The sequence below is a fragment of the Delphinapterus leucas genome, chromosome 20, assembly GCF_059928025.1.
Source record: "Delphinapterus leucas isolate spDelLeu-1000000601 "Yukka" chromosome 20, BTC_Dleu_Yukka2, whole genome shotgun sequence".
Classification (NCBI taxonomy): Eukaryota; Metazoa; Chordata; class Mammalia; order Artiodactyla; family Monodontidae; genus Delphinapterus; species Delphinapterus leucas.
In genome coordinates this window covers 52608243-52630027 of record NC_143148.1, presented here as the reverse complement: position 1 = coordinate 52630027, position 21785 = coordinate 52608243, and the positions used below count along the sequence as shown (strand labels likewise).

The 21785-nt window shown below is 44.4% G+C and overlaps 1 long non-coding RNA gene across 4 annotated transcripts in view; it reads left to right on the top strand.

The window, feature by feature from the left end:
* The window catches only part of LOC111179479 (uncharacterized), a 283874-nt gene that overhangs the window by 119342 nt on the left and 142747 nt on the right, over positions 1-21785 (top strand). For all 4 annotated transcript variants that reach the window (XR_016390888.1, XR_016390887.1, XR_016390890.1 and 1 more), the window contains 2 exons: positions 15190-15273; positions 17287-17390. This is a non-coding gene — a long non-coding RNA (uncharacterized LOC111179479). The remainder of the gene's footprint in view (positions 1-15189; positions 15274-17286; positions 17391-21785) is intronic.

Sequence of the window (21785 nt, the reverse complement as noted above, 5' to 3'; positions counted from 1 at the left end):
AATTCACTAATCCTAATTGCTTTGCCTTCTACCGGAATTTTTCCCCATTAGTTCAGCATGTTGTTGTTTTTCTCTCTCTCTCTCTTTTCCACTTGAAGAGAGGAGGCTTCTTCAACTTAAAGCCTTAGGGTATACTTCATGGGTTTATTAATGATCAGGTATTCATTCAGAGGGGTTAATGAAGCAGTAACTTTCTGTTGGCTGCGGCATACAAAGAATAAAAGGCTTGACTTCCCTGCTGGTTAAGCTGCTAGTGACCATGCCTTCATTTTCCTCCCTGTGGTTGGGGGAAATAAAAGTCTTTGACCAGTTCTGGTCTTGAGTTCCAAGGCCACTCAGGAGGGCATTTAAAACCAGTTCATATTTACAACTCAAGCCACCTTGAGATCATCCAAAAAAGAGAAGAGATTCCCACTTCTTGGGGGAAATTTTGTTCTTCTCTAATAACCACTCTTCTTTCTTTTTAGCCCAAAGCTTAAACTTTTGCATTCTTCCTTTTTTCAACCAGTCGCTCACGATGCCTCTCTTATACTATGGCTTCCAAAAGTCTATGGCGTGTTTTTGAGCAGCAGAAGAGAAAGAATGAGTTTCTCCCCCAGCTCTAGGGAGTTTGGTGGAATTAAAATAAGTCACCATGATAACTCCACAAGCAGGCGGGAGTGGTGGGAGCTTGGATTTTTTTCTTGATCATTTTCATCTCAGAGTACATCTACTCAGGTTCACGCTCAGTGGTTGTAGTTCCTAAAAGCGAAGTCCGGATAGAAGCACACCCTCCATGCAGGGGTGGTGGATCCCTTGAAGGTTGACCAAACAGCTCATCAAGCAGGAAAAAGAAAAGAGATGACTGAGCGTCCTCTAACAATGCTCCATTCATCGAGCTTTTAGGAGGGAAGAAAACAAGACCATTTTTGAAATGGTCTTGAAATGTTCTAGAATGTTCCTCCAGGAAGAGAGAGGAAGGAAAGCTCATGAAAAACTTACTCACCAGAGGCTCCTAATGCTCTAGTTCACCCGACCTGAAAATTAGGTGGCAACAGAGAAAATGGGAAACGGCACGTCTGGGTTGGCAATCCCATCCTCCGTCTTCCAGAATAATTCAAACCAGATGATACATTACCTGGGAAGACACACAGCATATAGTGTAGTGGTCACAAAATGGATCTGGCATGATTTGCACATGGATTTGAGCCATGGCTCTGCCATTTATTACCTGAGTGATCATGGGCAAGTTATTAAGCTCTCTGAGGCCCACTCACATATGATCTCATTCTTTCCACATTCTAGTTGATGACATAGGCATTTCTCCATGTCATAGATGAGGGAAAGAAGGAATGCAGAGGTTAGGTAAATTACCCAAGGCCACACAGCTATCTCAAATGTTGATATGAAATCGAATAAGATGTATGTAAAATTTTTGGTACAGGACTGGTCCTACTAATTACCTGATAAATGTCAGTGGTTCCTATCATTATTACATCACTCATGCCAACTCAGCCAGCTTTTTCTTAGCTTAAATATTGTCTTTTTCTGAAAGAAATAGGCCTTTACAAGGTGACAACACCTTTTTAAAAAATATTTCAGAAACAAAGCTATTAAGTTTTTTTGGCATGGAGTTCTGACCTCTTAACATACACACACACAAATAATCTCGCTCATAAGTCTTTGTGTTTTATGAAATTTACAGGGTACCACAGTTATCCAGAGAAGCCATTCTCTGTATATGGAGATATACACATAGTATCACATAAAACCACTGCAATATACACCCTCGAGAAAGTACATCATCACACTCACACTGGAGAACAAAAATACATGTGCCATAGCGACTGTCTTCCAGGGGTATATATGGAAAGGGGGTGACAAGAGTAACTGTTTGGTGGAAAAAGCTGACAAAGACTCCTTCAGCCAAGCCACCCAGGTCAACATCAACAGTGGTCACCCTTGTGACAGTATATGATCCTTCGGTGCTGTAAGATGTGACGACAGTGGCCCTTTACCTCTGTGGTCGTCCTCTGCAAAATCCGTAAACCAGTAGGACCATGAGGAAAACCAGACAGATGCCAGCTGAGGACCATTCTGTAAGGTGCCTGAGCAGTCCTCCTCTAAACTGTCCAGGTTATCGAAACCAAAGAAAGTCTGAGAAATCATCACAGCCAAGAGGAGCCCAAAGAGACACGATGATTACATGTAATGTGGGATCCTAGATGGCATATCCTGGAACATAAAAAAAATTAGGTAAAGACTAGGACAAAATCCAAATAAATCACGGACTTTAATTAATACTAATGTATACATACTGGTTCGTTGATTGAAACAAATGTGTTATCCTCACGTGTGACATTGATCATAAAGGAAACTGCATGCAGGGGGGCATGGGAAGGATAATCTGGGAATCGGTACTGTCTGCTCAATTTTTCTGTAAATCTAAAACTGTTCTTAGAGTCTATGATGATAGCAATAAGTTTTCAGTACATTTTAAAGTGCTCGTAACAAACAGAGGCATGCCTTACTGACTCCATGGCAAGCTCCCACTCTGTACCCAGATTCAGGGGGACCACAGTCAGGCAAATCTAGTAACATGAGTGTTCACGACGATGGTCTTCTGCATGTTCACCGCCTAGTCTTTAGTCTATCCTGGAACCCATCTGGCCAGTAGGAAGATCCATAGCCTTAGGGTGCCTCTGATATTGGAAGTCCCCAGTACAAATCTGGGTCCTTTCTGAAGCATGGATCCTTCTTATTGCACTGAGTCAGGGACTCAGTGAATCCATGGCGCCAAGCGTCAACCTCCTCTCTCGCAGTCTGTGTCTTTTGGCCCTGCCTCTCTACTCCAGAGCTGAGTCGGAGATGCTGAGGAAAGAGGCCATGCTCGCTTATGCATTGAAGTATGGTACAAATATTTATTAGATGGTTGTTCTTGCCAGGCTCTGTGTTTTGAGTAAGCCCCCACCTTCAGAAAACTTAGTCCCCTGGAGAAGTCAGGGAGATGCCCTGCTACCGGGTAACACCGAAGTTGTGATCTATAAGAGGAGCCAAGAGAATAAGTGGTGACGGGCAGGAGGGAGATGTAAATCTCCACAAGAACCAAGGGGAAGGGTCTAGAAGGACGGTGCTCAAATGTGGGGTCACTGGTACACAGACCTGGGGTCCCTCCTGTGAGCCCGCAGCCCTCTCTTTAGATGCCTCATCCCAGGCCTCTGGGGAAAAACCAGCCTCAATTCAGCATTTGGGAGAACAAAGGGGAAGCAGTTGTGACCCAGAGACTACAAATGTTTTTCTTAAGCAACCACAAGGGACAGCCTCTTTGGTGAGTGCACTTACCAGATGGCTGGGGCTTGTCAGCTGCTTCCAATCAAATCTTGCACCACTGAGTCGGTGTATCCCACACACTCAGCAAGATTCTGCTGAGTGCAGGAATTAAAAAAAAAAAGACAAAACACTTATTTTGTTCCATACCTAGAAAGTGTGCTCTTGGTGTTTTGGGGGGACAGAATCCAAAACCAACAAGACCGTATCAGAAGAAAGTAGTGGAAAACGGACCACAGCACCCTGTCCCGGGGCATGAGTTTTGTCTTCAGTTTATGGTGTTAGGGTAAAGGCAAGCAGGGGAGAAAACTGGTTCTTCCAGTCGAGGCCGGGTGGGGGGGCACTGCTTTGGGGAGAGATGGGGGAAAAGGAGAGGGGAAGAGAGAAATGAGGACGTTTGCAAGGTCACGGGGTGCCAGAGTTCAATTTATTATTATAAATATTTTGCAAATTATAATTTATCTTGCTGAATCTCAATTATAATTTATCTTTAGTCTTTAAAAAGGACTAAATTCATTGCATCATAAATATATATATATTAATAAATGTCATATAAGTGAATGCAGATATATGTATTGTACTTGATTACTGATATCAGATAAATCAGTGTTCATGACAGCAACTTTGGAAAACACTGGAGTGGAAATTTAAAAATATATCATCCATACCCACCTCTCTCAACATAAAACGGTTTCCTTTTAAAGACACTGCTGGAACAACTGTTTTTCTGGGAAGGGGAGGGGGCCAGTGAGAAATGAGATAATTTCTAATGATGTGGTTGAATATGATGAGGCTTTTTGGTCCTCACACCTCCCCGTACACACACGCCCTAAAATACAGCTCCCGGGTTGGAAATGCTCCCTCCACCAAACAAAAATAGTGGTCACCCTCTGCCTCTGAATCTTCCTAGATACAGGTCATGCCTTTGGGAATTGGAACAATGCTTACTGAATTGAACACCCCCGAATGGCACAGAGGCCCTCACGAACAGGGCATTGCAGAAACGCTCAAGTCTGTTGGAGACATTCAATGTCATTCAGGTCTGAGCACCTAGTACGTCCTGGAGCCACCAGGCTTGTTCACACCTGCTTAATCTTTCCAAGACATAGAGCAGGCAGATTGGTTCCTATAAGACACTTATGCAAAAGGCAGGCAAAGCTCTGCTGTGGGAAGAGTCTTTTATGTGCCCCACCCCGAGCCATTCCAGACAGCAGAGGTGTCAGGGGACTGATAGGAGCTTTGGTGTGGTTTATACTCAATAAAATGCTTAGATTTTGTCTCCTCCTCCTGTCTCCCTCCCCCCGCACCAAATCACACAAACAGAAAAGTGAGGCCCAATAATCCCCTTATCAATGCAAGTAAAAAGAATTACTACGTTAGCCACCTCCTGATATCCAGTGCTCTCCCAAGGCCCGAGATTAAAACTCTATAAGATCCCATTTCTGCATCTATAAAATGGGGCAAAATACCAGCTCACAGGGCAGTGGGAGGTTTAGAGATGAAGAGATGCAAGTTTGCAAGACCCCTGGCACTTGGGTTGCCCCAAAGTGGGAGCTTCCCTCCCCTGTCCTCTTTCTAGTCTGCACAATCCTGATCCAGCAACACTCTTGTGATAAAACACAGTTTGGCAGGCTGTGAAATTGTTAACGTTTGGATTCGGATGATGGCGAGGGAGAAAATTAAATTGCACGCATCTGAAGTAAGACCGGGAGCTCAGGAATGATCCGGCAAAGGGAAGCTTGATTTGGAAAAGTGGTCCCTAGTTTTTACGACTTCCCAGTACAAAAGCACCACTCGAAAGGGTCAGAGCTCAGGACGTGCTGTAGTTGAACGTGACTTAGTGATGGGAGGCCTGGAGGATGAACACTGAACCTCCTTCTGAGGAAAGAGGGAGAGTAGGGTCCAAGGAAGGTAGGAAAGCACTGCTCTTTCCTGGAACTAGAGTGGAAAGCCCCCTTCCAAATCCAGGCAACTTCTCTTTGCCCAGAGGTGACTTTGGAATTCGTGTCTTTCTGCAGCCATTGGTTAACAGTTAGAAATCCATCCATAAAATTTGGTCAGAAAGCTATAATTTTCCCTCTGGAAAATTGCCCCGTTGTGTAGAAATTTTGCTTGTTTGTTTGTTTGTTTGAATTCTTGTAAGATGCTAAAAATAGCATGGGACTCATTGTTGACAAGGGTAGCTAAGTGTTTCTAAATCAGGATGTCAACTGATTTTGCTGCCATTATATGCAAGCTTTCTCTCAGAAAGAAGCAGTATGAAAAGGGTCGGATGCAAATATACTATCCTGTTTATCTTGTATTGATTCAGTCAAGACTTTCCTTGGTCATTTAAGCCTGCCGAAGGCATTTTAAATATTACAGGATCTCAACGTATCTATCTTATTATTCACCCCTGGGGCCCAAGTCCCTCTGCTCGTGTGGTTCCCAGTCTATAATAGATGACCAGTAACTATGGAATGGGAGGATGAAGGAACGGTTGCAGCAAGTAATGACAGAATTAACTGTAAGTGGTTCCAAGGTTCTGGCTATTTCTCTCTTCAACCCACCACTCAAGATTCCATTTCCTAGAAAAACCGCTCACGTTACGCCAGGTGAGACTGGATTACGTGACCTCTAGGCTAGCACTGGCTTCTCCTCCCACATCCTCTTCTTAAAGAACCCATCCGAGAGCTTGCTCCCTTATCCCTAACTTGTAGGAGTGTTTTCAAGCTCCTCTGATTGTAAGAATCACCTGGAATGCACACTGAACACACAGCTTCCCAAGTCCTTCCTGTGGATCTCAACCTCAGCTGCATATTAGATTCAACAGGGGAGCTTTTAAAACTGCTGATGACCAAGCTGTCTCCCAGACCAAGCTCGGGGTGTAGGATCCCAGTCATCAGTGGCTTTAAAGCTCCCTGAGTGGTCCTGCGTGCGGCCAAGTTTGAGTACCACTGTCAAGATTGTGATTCAGCAGGTCTGCTCTGGGACTTTAGGGACCATGTGGAAGTGCCCCAGGTGATTCTTATCATGGTGGAGAGATTTTTGGAAATATCGGGCTACAGTCTGGGGACCAGATCAAGCACAGTTTCTGAAACGTGCATCAATTTCTCGTACGGCGGGTCAGTCCCCTGTGTACAGTTGAATGGTCCAGTGGCAAACACCTAATTAAGTTGGACCAATCACATCCTCTCACCTGGGATATTGGAAAGGGAATCAGTGGGTTGCAGGTGGTGTCCTTTGTAAGACAATATAAAGTAAATTTGAGATGGGATTGTCATGTCTATTCCATTACATGTGAAGCTGGGGGAAGGAGGCAACAGACCCACTGAGAGAAAGAAGTAGTCATAAAAAAGAGAGAGAGAGAAGGAGAAAGATATCCTTAGATCCTGAAAGCTTTCTTTCTGCTCCTGATTCCTCATTCTCATGAGGCCGAGGTATCTGTTCTACCCATAGGTTCGTTCGTTATTCCTTAATTCTTTACACCTTCTATGTGTTTCTATATATTTCTTTATTATTTTCTAGATTAAGTAGGTTTTTCTTTCTTACCAATTCGGATATAATTGTGATGGGACATATTCACCATTCTTCCCAGAGCCCAACGAACAATGGTGTCTGCCCCGGGATCCACATTTCCTAATCACAAAGTTTCTTTTTTCTTTTACAGTCAGGTTTGTGGCACTATAACTTATCAACAACAAAACTAACCTTTTGTGTTCCATTATGTGAACTTTGACAAATGTGACAGTGGTGTAGCCACCTTTATATTCACAATATAGACTATTTCTATCACCCCCAAAACTTCCCTCTGCCCACTTTGTACCTTCAGCTTCTGGCATTCACTAATATCGTGTCTGTACCTATAGTTTTGGGTTTTGTTTTTTTCCTTTCCGTAATGTCACATGATTGGAATCATACGGTTGGTTTACTTTTGAGTCTGGCCTCCTTCACTTAACAGTGCTTTTTTTTTTTTTTTAACAGTGCATTTTGGACTAATCCACATTGTTGCACGTATCAGAAGTGTTTTGTTTTGCCCAGTTGTATTTCACTATATGGCTATACCATCATTTGTTCATCCATCCACCAGTTGAATGACATTTGAGTAGTCTGTTTTTTCTGGGTTTTGGTGATTGTGAATAAATCCATTGTAAACATTTGTCTTCAGCTTTTTGTGTGAAAATATATTTTCATTCTTCTTGGGTAAATGTCCAGGGATGGAATTACTGACTAATATGTAAGTGTATGTTTAAATTTATTAGAACGTGTCAAACTACTTTGTAGAATTGCTGTACCGTTTTGCCCTTCCGTGAGCAGCGTATGAGAATTCCAATTGTTCTTACTCTTGTCGGCACTAGCTATTGCCACTTTGATTTTTAAAATTATTTTAGCCATTCTAATAGGTAATGGTGTCTCATTGTGGTTTTAGGTTGGATTCCCTTTTCTAATGACGGATAATGTTAAGCATTGTTGCATGTATTTATTTATCATCTCTATCTTCCTTGGTGAAGTGTCTCAAGATATTTTGCCCATGTTTTTGTTAGGTTGCTTTCTTATTATGGAGTTTTGAGTGTTCTTCGATAGTAATCCTTCATCAGGCATTTATTTTGCAAATATTTTCTCACAGCTTTCGGCTAGTTTATTCATTTTAACTGTGTCTCCTGAAGGATAGAAAATTTTAATTTTGATGAGGTCCAACTTACCAATTTAAAAAGAAAGGATTGTATCTGTTGTGTTGTATCAAAGAAATCTTTGCCCAAGTCAAGATTTCCTCCGATCCCAAGGTTTTCTCCTATCCTTTCTTCCAGTGTTTTACATTTAGGTCTATGATCCATTTAGACTTAATATTTGTATATGGTACAAGTTATAAACCAGTGTTCATTTATTTTGCATATAGTGTCCAATTACCATTTGTTGAAAAGACTGTCTTCAGTTCTGACTTGTTATTTATACCTGTTTCTTTAGCTACTTTTAGTAGCTGCTTTAGGGTTTACTGCATATATTTTTAAATTATTGCAGTCAACCTACAAATACCATTTTAACCCTGCCTGTATAATGAAAGAATCTTACAACAGTAAACTTCCAGTTCTCCTCTAAGCTAGGCCTGCATACCTGGGCCTCAAAGGTGGGTTTTCTGCCTGTTTCTGTGCCTCTTCTCCATGGCAGCCAACCTCTGCGTTGCATCTGTGATGGGTCTTGTGGAACAGCTGTTTACTGCACTTCTCCCAACAGCAGGTCTCTGTTGGTTATGAACTCTTTCATCGCCCTCCCCGGATACAGAGGGATTTTATATTTTATCCTTCTCTGAGCCTCAATGAGTCTTTACCTGTGCCCTGGATGTTACAGGGTTTGCTCTGCCTCTCCAGGTAGCTTAAGGATTTTGTTCAGTAGGGGGAAAAGGTTCATTCAGATGGGGCTTCCTGCCTCCCCACGGTGGCTGTGATTTCTCTCCCCCAGGCCTGCATCACCTAAGCAGGCTCACTCTGGTCTACTGCTGGTCCCCAGCCTTTCTTGTGAGCATCTGGTGGACCAATTTGGAAATCCTGCCAGTGAGTGAGAGCTCCCAGTGTGTCTGTGGCTCCTACTGGTCCCATATTCTCATGCTGGCCTAGGCTCAGTCTTTGGCAATTTATTTAAAATTTTAAGGTACCTTCTGGTGTTGCTTCTTCCCACAGCCTGCCGTGTGGAAAACTGTGCTCCCAGCCCCCTTGGAGAGGCCTGTCTTTACTTGGAAATTGGGCTACTTTGTGGCCCTGTAACTTCAGCTCTTTCACAGGTTCAAGAACAGTAAATTGATACAGCCACTATGGAGAACAGTATGGAGGTTCCTTAAAAAACTACAAATAGAACTACCATATGACCCAGCAATCCCACTACTGGGCATATACCCTGAGAAAACCATAATTCAAAAAGAGTCATGTACCACAGTGTTCACTGAAGCTCTGTTTACAATAGCCAGGAGATGGAAGCAACCTAAGTGTCCAACATCAGATGAATGGATAAAGAAGATGTGGCACGTATATACAATGGAATATTACTCAGCCATTAAAAGAAACAAAATTGAGTTATTTGTAGTGAGGTGGATGGACCTAGAGTCTGTCATACAGAGTGAAGTAAGTCAGAAAGAGAAAAACAAATACCATATGCTAACACATATATATGGAATCTAAAAAAAAAAAGAGAAGAAAATGGTCAGAAGAACCTAGGGGCAAGACGGGAATAAAGATGCAGACCTACTAGAGAATGGACTTGAGGATATGGGGAGGGGGAAGGGTAAGCTGTGACAAAGTGAGAGAGTGGCATGGAGATACATACACTACCAAACGTAAAATAGATGGCTAGTGGGAAGCAGCTGCATAGCACAGGGAGATCAGCTCCGGGATTTGTGACCGCCTAGAGGGGTGGGATAGGGAGGGTGGGAGGGAGACGCAAGAGGGAGGAGATATAGGAACATATGTATATGTATAACTGATTCACTTTGTTATAAAGCAGAAACTAACACACCATTGTAAAGCAATTATACTCCAATAAAGATGTTAAAAAAAAAAAAGAAATTCCTTAATTTAATACTTTGCCATGCGCAACTTTGCCTCAGATCCAAGGATCCTAGGATTTACTAAACACATCGAAATCACTTAAAAAAAAAAAAAGAAAGAAAGAATAGTTCACCTGGATTTTTCTTGTTGTTAGGGTGGGTGAAGAGTTTTCTATACCCAAGGCGGAAGTGGGACCCCGTCTTTACACAAAGACGTTAAACTTCCAGAAAACACCCGCTTCTCTCTTAGACACATATAGGATATAGACCAGATCAGCAAGTCACTTCAATGTTCAGTTCATCATTGAACAGCTAATCCAATCAAGACAATCTCTCTGAATTATATACCTAAGTATTGATTGATTGAACCTCATGAACTATTTACTGATATACAGATACACAAATCTCATTTTTATCATTTCTTCCAATACATTTCTAGGTAGACGGTTTTAGCTTGGAATTCTTTTAATGCTATTTTAATGCTGTGTTTCTTTCCTTTTTAAAATATGGTAAAATAATTTAGTACTTGTATTAGTTTCTTACGTCTTTGATAACAGATTGCCACAAACTAGTTTTGCCTAAAACAACAGAAATTTACTCTTTCACAGTTCTGCAGACCAGCAGTCTGAAATTGAGGTGTGGGCAGGGTAGGCTGCTTTTGGAGGATCCGTGTTCCATGCTTTTCTCCTAGCCTCTGGTGGCTGCCAGCAGTCCCTGGTGTTCCTTGGTTTGGGGATGCATTACCCCAATCTTTGCCTCCATCTTTTTTTTCTTTTTTTTAATTGAAGTATAGTTGATTTACAATGTTTCAGGTGTACTGCAAAGTGATTCGGTTATACATACATATACATATGTATATATATTCTTTTTCAGATTCTCTTCCATTATAGGTTATGACAAGATATTGAATGTAGTTCCCTGTGCTATACAGTAGGTCCTTGTGGTTTATCTGTTTTATATATAGTCGTGTACATCTATTAATCCCGAATTCCCAATTTTTCCCTCCCCGCTTTCCCCTTTGGTAACCACAAGTTTGTTTTATACCTCTGTGAGTCTCCTTCTGTTTTGTAAATAAGTACATTTGTATCACTTTTTTAGATTCCACATACTAGCGATATATGGTACTTGTCTTCCTCTGTCTGACTTACTTCACTTAGTGTGATAATCTCTAGGTCCACCCATGTGGCTGCAAATGGCATTATTTCCTCCTTCGTTATGGCTGAGTACTATTCCACTGTGTATATGGACCACATCTTCTTCATCCATTCACCTGTCGATGGACACTTAGGTTGTGCCTCCATCTTCACATCGCCATCTTCACTCTATAAATCCTCCTCTCTTATAAGGACACCTAACGTTGGATTTAGGGTCCACCCTAAATCCAGGACCATCTCATCTTGAGGTCCTTAACTTATTTATATCTGCAAAGACCTTTTTTCCAAATAAAGTCACCTTCACAGATTCTGGGGGTTAGGGATCAGATATAGCTTTTGTGGGGCCCTACTGTAGTTCTATTGATTTATGTTTACCCAGTCCCATGTGTTGTGTTCATAGTTGTAAGTTTTGTATCCACTGAGTCACTGTTACTTGGTGAGCAGAAGCTGGGGGGAAGCCTTGGTCATTAAGATGGCTGCCAATATTTGTCAGTTTCACCTAGAACCAAATGATTTAATCAGTGAAGCCATTTGCTAATATATATGTGTGTGTATGTATATATATATATATATATTTTTTTTTTTTTTTTCCTGAAACACCCACCAAGAAAATCATTAGACATACTTTGGCTGGACTGGGATTTTTAGTGCGTCTGTAGTTTCAAAGTGAATGGGGCACAGCATCACCAGAAAGCCCACCCAAAATTAAGATGAAACTGAATTAAGAGTAATTAACAACCCAAAGTTAGTTTATGTTGACCACCACAGACAACTTATGTTTGGCAGGTATAGACTCATTTCTCTGGTTTATATGGTCATTAAAATGAAGCACCATGGAGCCATAATTATCTGAATAATTTAATTCTGCTATTCAGGGATGAAGAAGGACTGAGTTCATATCTCAGCTAATCCATTTATAAGGTATGGGACCCTACACAAGTTATGCCATGAGTCTGTGCCTCACTTTTCCCATCTGTTAAATAAAAATAATATTACCTATGTTCTCTCAGTGTTGTCCTGAAGATTCAATTAGGTGAGACCATGTAGGCAAAGCAGGGGCAAGTTCCAAGCACTAATAAATGTTAGTGACCCTCCCCTTTGACCCCATATTGCTATTCATTAAATTAACCTTTCCCCACATGAACTGATTACGTAATGCTTTATGGCATTTTTCTGCTCATGCAGAAATGAAAGCAAGAAAGAGGCCTGGAATGGAAGTCAGGAGAAGTGGACTCTAACCCAAAGACCTCTATAACCCAGCTGTTTAGGCTGCACAACTGGGCTTCCTTCCCTGGGCCTCAGTTCCCTTAACCACAAAACAAAGGGCTCCAAAGTTATCCGCCATCTCGCAGTCCCTTGCAACCCGGACCGCACACAATTTACATATTGGTTGGCACAATAAGTGTCAGGGATACATCCAGACTTTCACACCATCAGTGATTCACTGATAATCTCCTAACTCAGAGAGTAAAACCAGCACAATCGGGAGAATAAAAACCAGGCCTCTCTTTGCCAGGAAAGAAGACTTGGATTTGGGGGTAAAACAGATGCAGGACTACGTGGGTTTTCTGCCAGGCCCAGTGGATAGTGTATTCAAGGCCTGTCTCCTCCCAGAAGAGCTGGCACCACCCCAACCTCAGCCCCACACAGACCAGCGTTTATGGCCTTTCCAAAACCTCCCAAGTATGTATTTCATAAAAGCAGGGCCTGGTTCAAATCCCTTGTAATGTCTCCAAAGGGAAAGAATAGAGGCAATAATCAGGGCTGTGTCTGTGTGTCGTAAATTCCCCAATCCCCTATTCCCTCTCCCAGCTAGCACACGCGGGCGCACGCACACACACACCTAAACACAGCCATAAATATATCCACTCCCATTGAATAGACTGGGGATTCAAATTACAGTTACAGTGTAATAAAACTGACTAATATGTGGTGTGTGTGCAGAAGTGTAAGTGTGTGTGTGTGTGTGTGTGTGTGTGAGAGAGAGAGAGAGAGAGAGAGAGAGAGAGACTTACAAGCCTCCTCCTCCATTACTTGAGAGATCCCTCTGGGACACTGAAATAAGCTGTCTTCACTGAACCGTCCTGGAAGCTTCTTATCCCTGGATGCAGGGCTGGCTACCTAATTCGCAGGCCCAGTCTTCAAAACTTAAGAATTTCAAAACAGCACCAGCAGAGCCTGAAACCAAGTGTGAGATGAGACCTTCTCACTGTCAAGACCCCATGCGATTGTGCAAGTCACACTCTGGCTTATTAACAAACCAGTGGGTCTGGATCAGATTCTCATACCCTGCACCATTTCTTTGGGATATCTTACACTGAAATGGGCTCGTGGAGGTGTGTGGCATCACAGAAACGGAGTGGTCTTTGGAAGGAGGCTGGCCTGGGTTTGAATCCTGCTAGACCACATACCAACGGTGTCTCCTTGGACACTTCCGTTCCTCGTTTTGAACGTCAACATCCCATCTATTAAATGGAGACAGGGCGAGTCATTTCCCAGAATTACAAGGAGGATTAAATGCAGCAAGACGTATAAAACTGCGAGGACAAAGCCTGGCACACAGTAGGTGTTCAAAGGGCCCTTCTTTTGGGCACAGAACTTGCAGATCTGTCCAAACAAAAACCACACTATTAAAAATGAAGCTATTGTAATTGAGGTTTGCCAGGGGTCGCTGGTGATGAGGACCGAGTGGGATTTGAAAGCCTGACACACCGTTTTCAATCTGTCCTTTCTTTTACCTCTAATGAGGTTTCTCCCTTGGGGGTGGGAAGGGATGACCTTCGAAAAGGCGTCGGAGTTTGGGGGCTCAGGCAGGCATCAACTAAGAGTGAAGACAAGTTGTACGGGGAAAGGGGGAGGGGAGGAAGAGAAAGAAAGAAAAGTTAGCGCTGGAATCTGAAGAGTGCCTGGGTTTATTTTCTTGGCTGGGACGGGGAACTTTCTGGCAGCCAGGTTCTTGGACCGCGGCCGGCGGCTCCGCGGCTCCCATTGGCCGGCGCGCAGCTGTTGCTACGGGGGTGGACCAATGGCGCGCGAGGGGCGTTCTCGCTCCGCTCTTTCCCGGGATGGCCGCGGGAGCCCCGGGGACTCGGCAGGAGCGGGCCTCTCGCCGGGGCATTTTTTTCTTTCTTTCTTTCTTTCTTTCTTTTTTTTTTTATTTTTTTTTTATTTTAAAGGAGGGGCCGGCACTGAGTTGTGGGCGAGCCTGGGCGGGGCGGACGCCTCCCTGCGCCGCGCCCCGGGAGGTTGGTTCACCTGACCGACTCGTTCCTCGGGCTCCCTCGCCCTCCAGCCTTTACACCGCCTGGGGGAACAGGGTTGGACGCGCCGGCTGTTTTATTGTATTTATTTATTTTTCCCTCCTGGAGCCTGTGCGTGTTTTATGTTTTAATAACTTCATCAACTCAGTGAACTTGCGCGAGAGCACCGGCAGCTTCTCTCGCCTCCCTCCTTTTCCCCCCTGTCTCTAACAGGCCTCTGGGTCACTTCCAAAAGGTAAATTCCACCCCCCCCCCCCGCACCCCGGTCCCCACACAGACACTGGTTTTGGAGCATTTGGCCTTGAGGAGCACAGTTTTCTTGCTGCAAAGCAGGGCCTCAGTTTCGAAGTTTTTCAGGAGGGAGATTTCCTGGGTAAGAGGGAAGGAGAGTTGAGGCGTACGCCGCACTCGGTACTTTGGATTAATAATAACATCAGTAGTAAAATAATAAGTATCACTTGCTGTACCAGACACTGAGCAACTGTATTTATTACTCTGTATTAGACGCTGTGCTTTTGCTCTGAAGCAATTTGCCATGCTTCATCCCATTTAGATCTTGTGATAGATGGGTAAACTGAGGCACCGAGCACTGAGGCACTTTGCTCCAGGTGGCCAGGCAAAAGCACGACTGGAAGCCGAGTGTGTCTCTGGCTCCAGAACCCTTGGTACTACCCACTTTCTGTGTTGTTGCAGAACTCTAAGATAGCCCCTGAGGTATGGGGGATCCCGGGTCCCCCATCTAGGCATGCGTCTCAGTTGAGTCCATGCCCCGCCCCCCGCCAGGTAGAACCAGCCTGTAAAAGCGTTGCTCTAACACACGGCTGCACTTAACATAAACCCACCTGCGTGCTGGGAGTCACTATTTCCCAATTTTGTGGAGAACCCCCCAGTTCAGCATAGGTAACAAAATGTGTTTCTCTGTCCTACAAAGTTTCTTTTTTTCTGTGTTTTCAAGGGGCTTCCTTCCAGTTCTCCTTGTTACGGCTTCACCGTTGGCTGGCGTGGTCAATACGGCAGGCAGAATTACCCCAACTCACAGGTGAGCACGGTGAGCCCAGAGATGCAGTGCCTTTGGCCAAGGTCACACAGTAACACAGTGGCGGACCCAGGGCTGGAGTGGAGACTTCTCCTCCTCTGTGTGCTCCCTAGCTAGCGTCTCTGTTCGCCAAGAACTCCATGGCCTATAAATTAGGAATTTAAAACAACAGCAAAAGGTAGGGATCAGGAATGCAGGAGAGAAAAAAAAAAGTCAGTGAGAAATGAACTCAGTCCTGTTTTTTGTTTGGAAACTGCCTGGGAAGTGGCCGCATAGCTGGGAGCAGGACTGTCTGGTGGAGGAGTGTCTGCTGGCAAAAGGCTGGTTTCTACCTGGCAGAAGGCTACCTACCACCCTAGCCCTTGTTTTGAGCCTGGCACTGCAGCGAAGCATGTCTGTACTCAGTCTGCTGTTGCCTAATAGGCTGAGCAGAAAGGCCCGGACTAGCCTTCCCTCTGCCCTTTCCAGGGGGAGAGGATCTGGTCGTGCTCCCCTCTTTCCCTCACACAGCAGAAGCCAAGGGGTGTTTCTCTTCTGATGACTTAAAGGAGATGTGTCTGAACTTCCGTACCCAGGGTTACCCAGCTGCTGAGAGCCTTTCCAGCTCCACGCGTCCCCAGAGATTCCCTGGGTCCCAGAAAGATAGTACTGTCTCCTTCCTTAAATCCCCCTAGCTTAAGAAGCCTAGCCGAAACCCTGCTCATAATCTTTCACCATAAAGTTTATCTTCTAAAACCTACGGAAAATAAAAATCAGGATTGGGGTAAAGCAGATTGTCGTGTTTGTAGAGGCTGATATAGTTGCTGACTGTTTTCCCTGGTATCCCACTCTTAACTCTTTAGGCAGCCTGGAATTTGAAAGAATGTTTGCAAAGCTGCTTTCTTCCTGAACACTAACCTAAATCCCTCTGGTTGCAACCTCTGCTCCTTCCCAAGCCTTACAGGGCAGTGAGACACCTACCCACACAATGCTGTGTCTCCTGTTTTCAGTGTTCTTTATAGCCAAGAGCCACACAGATGTCCTTTCTCCTTCCACAAGCATTTCATTATAGGGTACTCTGCCTCTGTGGTGGGCACTGGGGACTCCCACCCCAATGCTTGCAGTCAAGTGAGAAAAATCTATTACCCAAACCCCATCACAAGCCCAAACTTAAACTGCTCTCCATGTTACAAGAGAGACATACATACATGACACCATCACAGAGTATAAAGGAACTTAAAAGTCATTTATAGCAATCAAGACAGGCTTCATGGAGGAGGTGATATTTGAGCTGAGGTTTCATGGATGGACATAGTGTAGAGGCTGGGGTGAGGGTGGATAGGAAGAAGAACCAGCACAGGCATATGTCCTCTGTTGGGTGTGATATCCACGTATCTGCTCAGAACATTTAGCAGGGCTTCTTGCAGTCCAATCCATTCTCTATGGATGGGAAATTACTTTTTTATTGAGACTGGTAAAAATCAGCTTCTCTAAGAACATGAGTCTTTCACCTAAGACAAGAAATCGGGACCACATGTTTAGGCCTGGTCTTGCTAGGTGGGTGTACAGGTCACCAAAGGGATAAAATTGACACTTTTTTCTTTTTTACTGCTTCCATGATCGGGGAGCAGGAACACTGGAGTGTTCGATTTCTGCCTTGGCCCAGTGTAATTAGTATTATTAAGAAGTGTTAAACTTTCAGTGCCCCAGAACTGAGAGAGTTCACCCTCAAATGCCTCCATGGTTTATGAAGTGCTGAGTGGGAGCCTGGTGCTTCCTAAGTGTGACACCTGGGAACCCTTCCAACCACACTGGGAGATAGAAATGTTCAACCCCTTTTTGCAGATGAGAAAAACAAGGCCCAGAAAACCCTTGGGTCCTGACTTCCAGTGTGTGACATGAATACGGAATAGGATAAAGTCCTCTTTGACGGTTCATCGAATGAGTGTTTTATGTCACAGGCTCACAAAAGGTCAGGTTTGGACAGTAGTTCAGAGCAATTTGTTTTTCAGTTCTTATCCGGTGTTTGATTTGCAGATACCCTGCACATTTTGCAAGTTCTCTTTGTGATGACCTGCGTTGGTTCCCGGTTTCGCTAACTGGAAGAAATGTGAAGAGGATTTTCGCAGTTAGGGAGAAAGGTAATTGCTTCTTAGCGGGGGAAACCTGTGTTAACACCCCTGACATGTCCAGACTCGACCTCAGTCTTTCCTTTAATAGGGAATTCACTGCCTTTTTGATGAAGCCAGGTTGACTTTCAGGTCTTTGATGATTCAAAAAAAAAAAAAAAACCTTCAGCCTCAAGACCTCTGAGCAAAGACATTCATTAAAGGTTTGAACCAAGCTGGTGGGCATAAATAGCAATCAGGTGTACTGGAGATGATAGAAGCCCTGCCAATAAAGGAAGAACCCAGGATACCTTCATAAAGATCCTAATCTACGTGTCTCAGAGCCCTTGAGGGGCTACACTCCCATCGCTCCCCACAATCTCTCCTACCTTCTTAGGAGTTTGAATTATGATGTTAAGGAATTGAGTCAACCATACTTCTCAGTGGTCTCCCTATGGAAACCCTTCTAGACCTAATACCACCAAAGTGAGTCTCTGAGGTCACCTTTCCAGGCTTTGTGCTTGGGTTGGTGGTGAAGGGCCACGGAGGTGCCATTTTCAGACACCTGGAGTCAGCTTCCCAAGCCCACAGGATCCCATACTGTGCTTCTTGTTGCCCCTCCAGTTGGGTGCTTCCCTGATGGATATGAAGTAGCTTGAGCCTCTCCTAAGTATCAATCACAGAAGCCTCCTCAAATAGAGCCTTCCTTGCTTCATCCATCCATCCGTTCCACACATATTTACTGCGCTTCTACTATATGTGACACTGCGGGGATGAAGTTAGCAAAGCAGTCCTATCCTTGCTTTCAGGACACTTACAGTCTAGTAGATGGAAAAAGACAATGTTGAAAGGACGAGGAATGAAATGTCAAATTCCCATGATTACGCAGGATCAGGTTTCCTCTTCAGACAATTCCTCTGGCTCCTGAGAATGAAATAGGGGATGGAGCAGCGGGAACCACTCTCCATTAGCTGCTCACACCGCTAGCATTCAATCACCTGCTTTTTAAAATTCCCTGCAGGCACCACACGTGCCCTGAAGTTACTGCGTTTGTTTCCTTCCTTCCCAGTGGCTGATCTGCCTTCACTCCACTAGAATGAAAGCTCTGTGAAGGGAGGAACTTTCTGTAGTTGGCTCACTTCTGAACCCCCGGTGCCAGCAGAATCCCTGGAACCAAGGGGGAGCCCCGTCATATTTGCTGAGCTAATGAGTGACTTTTACCTCAAACCTGAGCGAGGTGGGAACGCTAGAGGCACCTGGGAGAAGGTGAACGGCAGCTCCAGGAGGCAGTTGCATGCACCTGTACCTATGGGGAATGTCCTGCTTGTGGCATGCGCTGTTGTCACACAGAGAGGCTGCAGCCTGCTCCCCAGGAATCCTTTGGGGATTTGGAAAGAAGACTTCTTTGTTTTCATAACTTCATTACTGGTTACCAATTAAATCCCAGTTCAGAGATAACTTCTTGAATTTGCAGCTGAAGAACTTTTTTTTTTCTTTTACTCGCCCACCTCTCTTCCCAGAAATGGGTGCCTAGCCTAAAACCCGTGTACTTAGCAGCCGGCCGGGGAAGCCCGTGAGCAATCTCACACCTTAATCAAGGAAGGGAGACATGGAAAACCTGATCCCCAGGTGGCAAAAAAAAACAAAAATGGCGGTGCTGGTATCGTCCAGTGCTCATAGTATTTTCCTTTTTTAAAAAAGTCATTATTTTTGTGCTTTGTAATCGCTGCTGAGCATGATTTCTGCGTCAGCAAAGCATTTTATTTACTTTGAGGAAAAGCCGCAGTTGAGGTCAAGCGCGGGTAAGGGCTTCTTTCTTAAGGCATAGCGCAAACAGCTCAGACCCCAGGAAGGATCAACGTGCATAGAGTCCCTGTTGCCCTTGGTAACATCTCCTCCAAAGATTACATCTCCCATGTGGTGAACTGCAAAGGGGGAAGGGCCACACTCTGAAGGGGTTTGACCCACAAAGAAAGAAGCAACATCTTCTCGTGCTGTCAGGGCTGGAAGGGAGGGCTCTGAGCAGAGTACCTGCATCCACCCTGTCTCTGTGGCATGGCGCTAACTATTAGGGATGTCGTCTCTCATCCCCACATTGCAGACAAGGAGAGGGCGGTGGGATGTCACTGGAGGAGATGGAAGATGGATAGCCCTGGACGTTCCTCTGTCCTATTGACGCAGACACACCCGTCTCTCTGTCTCACTGCCTGCATCACCTTCAATTTGGCCAGATGGACATCATGGGGGAAATTTCATCTGGACCAGGAATCTTAAAGCACTAACAAAAAGAGCTGGCTCCTGTGAGAAATGAGGATGGGACCATTAGAAGTTGGGAGCTGGGGCCATTAGGAAGCAGCCAGGCTATGTCGATGCACAGGGGGATTTCTGCTCGATAATGGGAAATGTGAACACAGGTTAGTGCTGTGATTACCGCATCCTGGAGGGGGGGCCCTGAGAGGCCAGGAATAGATTTAGACTCACTCGAGCAAAGACTGGGGGAAGGGAGGAAGGTCACCTCTTCAGATCCTGGCGAAGGTGCCCATGTGGTCAGAGGCGTTCTTCTCCACCGTGCAGATGGGAAGGGTCCTTTCGAGTGTCACACTGGGGAGTGGTACAGGAAGGAGTATTGTATCCTCAGACCTGGGAGGACTAGACCCTCAATCAAGACTGGGGCAGATTAAATGCAAGCCCAGAACAGAACTCTTGAGAGAGCCTAGGAAAGGCTTTGCTACACACTGTGATAAGATGGCCGAGTCCCCCCTGCTTCTGGGGGGCAGTTTGGCAACATCCATCAAGAGCCTCAGAAAACTGACTCAAAGACACACAAATTCATTCTGAAAAAATACTTAGATATCCACACAACGATTTATCTAAGGAAGAGCCTCAGTGTGATGTTTGTAATGGGGAAAAATGGGAAATAATCTACATGACCAACAACAGAGGAAATAACTAAATCGATGGTAGCGCATTCCTGCAGTGGCACTTAGCGCACCTTTAACTATGAAGTCGTGTTAATGACATGGGAGAATGATGACGGCCTGTTAAGTAAAAAAATGCAGGTTACACCAAGAAAGCCGATAGGATATGATCACAACTCAATAGAGAAAAAGGTCCGAAAGAAAACAGACCAAACTGTTAGCAGTGGTTATATCTATGTATCAGGAGGAGGATTCTGGATGATATTTTATATTGTTTTCCTAGTGTTCAAAGTTTTCCAAAGTACCTACTTTCGTACGTGTTAATATGTACAATATAGACCACTCTCCCTTCCTTATCTTTCTTACTCTGCGTTATTCTTCTCCACACCGATGTTCACTGACATCCTATGTATTCAGTTGTTTATTTTCTGTGTGTCACTGGTGCAGTGTCCTCTAGCATATAAGCTTCCCAAGGGCAGGGCTTTGACTTGTTCAGGAATCTAAATCCCCTTCCCTCCCTGGCACACAGCCTTAGACAGAATTCAATAACTATTCACTGAAAAAGTTGATATGCTCTTTTGATAATCATAACAATGGAATATTATTAACATATAAAGGAGAAAAGTTGGAATTGCAGAGAAGGTTATGCTCGCCCCCGCCCCCGCCGTTTTCATGACCATGACAAAATCAAACCAGGTTACAGGATGTATTGAGCTTATCCTCTGTCATGGCAGCTGATCAGTGGTAGCCATTGACTGAGTCCCAAATGGGGAAGGGTAGTAAGAGGCGTTCCATCAGTAGAAAGGTTCCTTTGATGACCCTAGAGCAGATGCTATGAACCATGGGACTCCATTAAGAAAAGACTCAGCCCTCAGGACTGAAATTCCCTGGGTAAGGCCAGTGTGCACTAAAGCCTGGCATTGGCTCTGTGAATTTGGTCATTCCATTTATAATGTCCACCTTTTCCCCTGAATAACTGTTGTCCAATCACAGTAGATGCATCATAAGTTTCACCTGAAGACAGGTTTAGAAGGTACATGGTATACAGAGAAGGTCTCAAATACATATTGATTTAGAATCCTGACTCCACACTTCTTAGCTGTATGACCTCACTCAAGATACTTAAACCTTCTTAATCTGTAGTTGCCTAACCTGAAAAATAATCCTGATCTTACAAGGTTATTCTGTGTATGAAATGAGACTATATAGAAAGGGCCTCACATAGAGCTAAGCATATGGCTTTCCCCAAATTCACATCGTGCACCAACATGAAAATCTGGTTTTCTAAGAATGAACTCAGTAATACTGACGTACAACAAATACCAGTTTCCCCATCCGTGAAAATCAGGGCATAAAGTCCTCTCCTTTGAGCTGTGAATTCCTCTGTCCCGTTGTGGTCTGCCGGCCGCTGACATCCCTACCACCTGAAGGGTTTGTTAAAATGGGGTACGGGTTACAGATTCCCTGGCCTCACTTCTAAGTCACAGTGTCTAGGACTGAATCTGAAGAA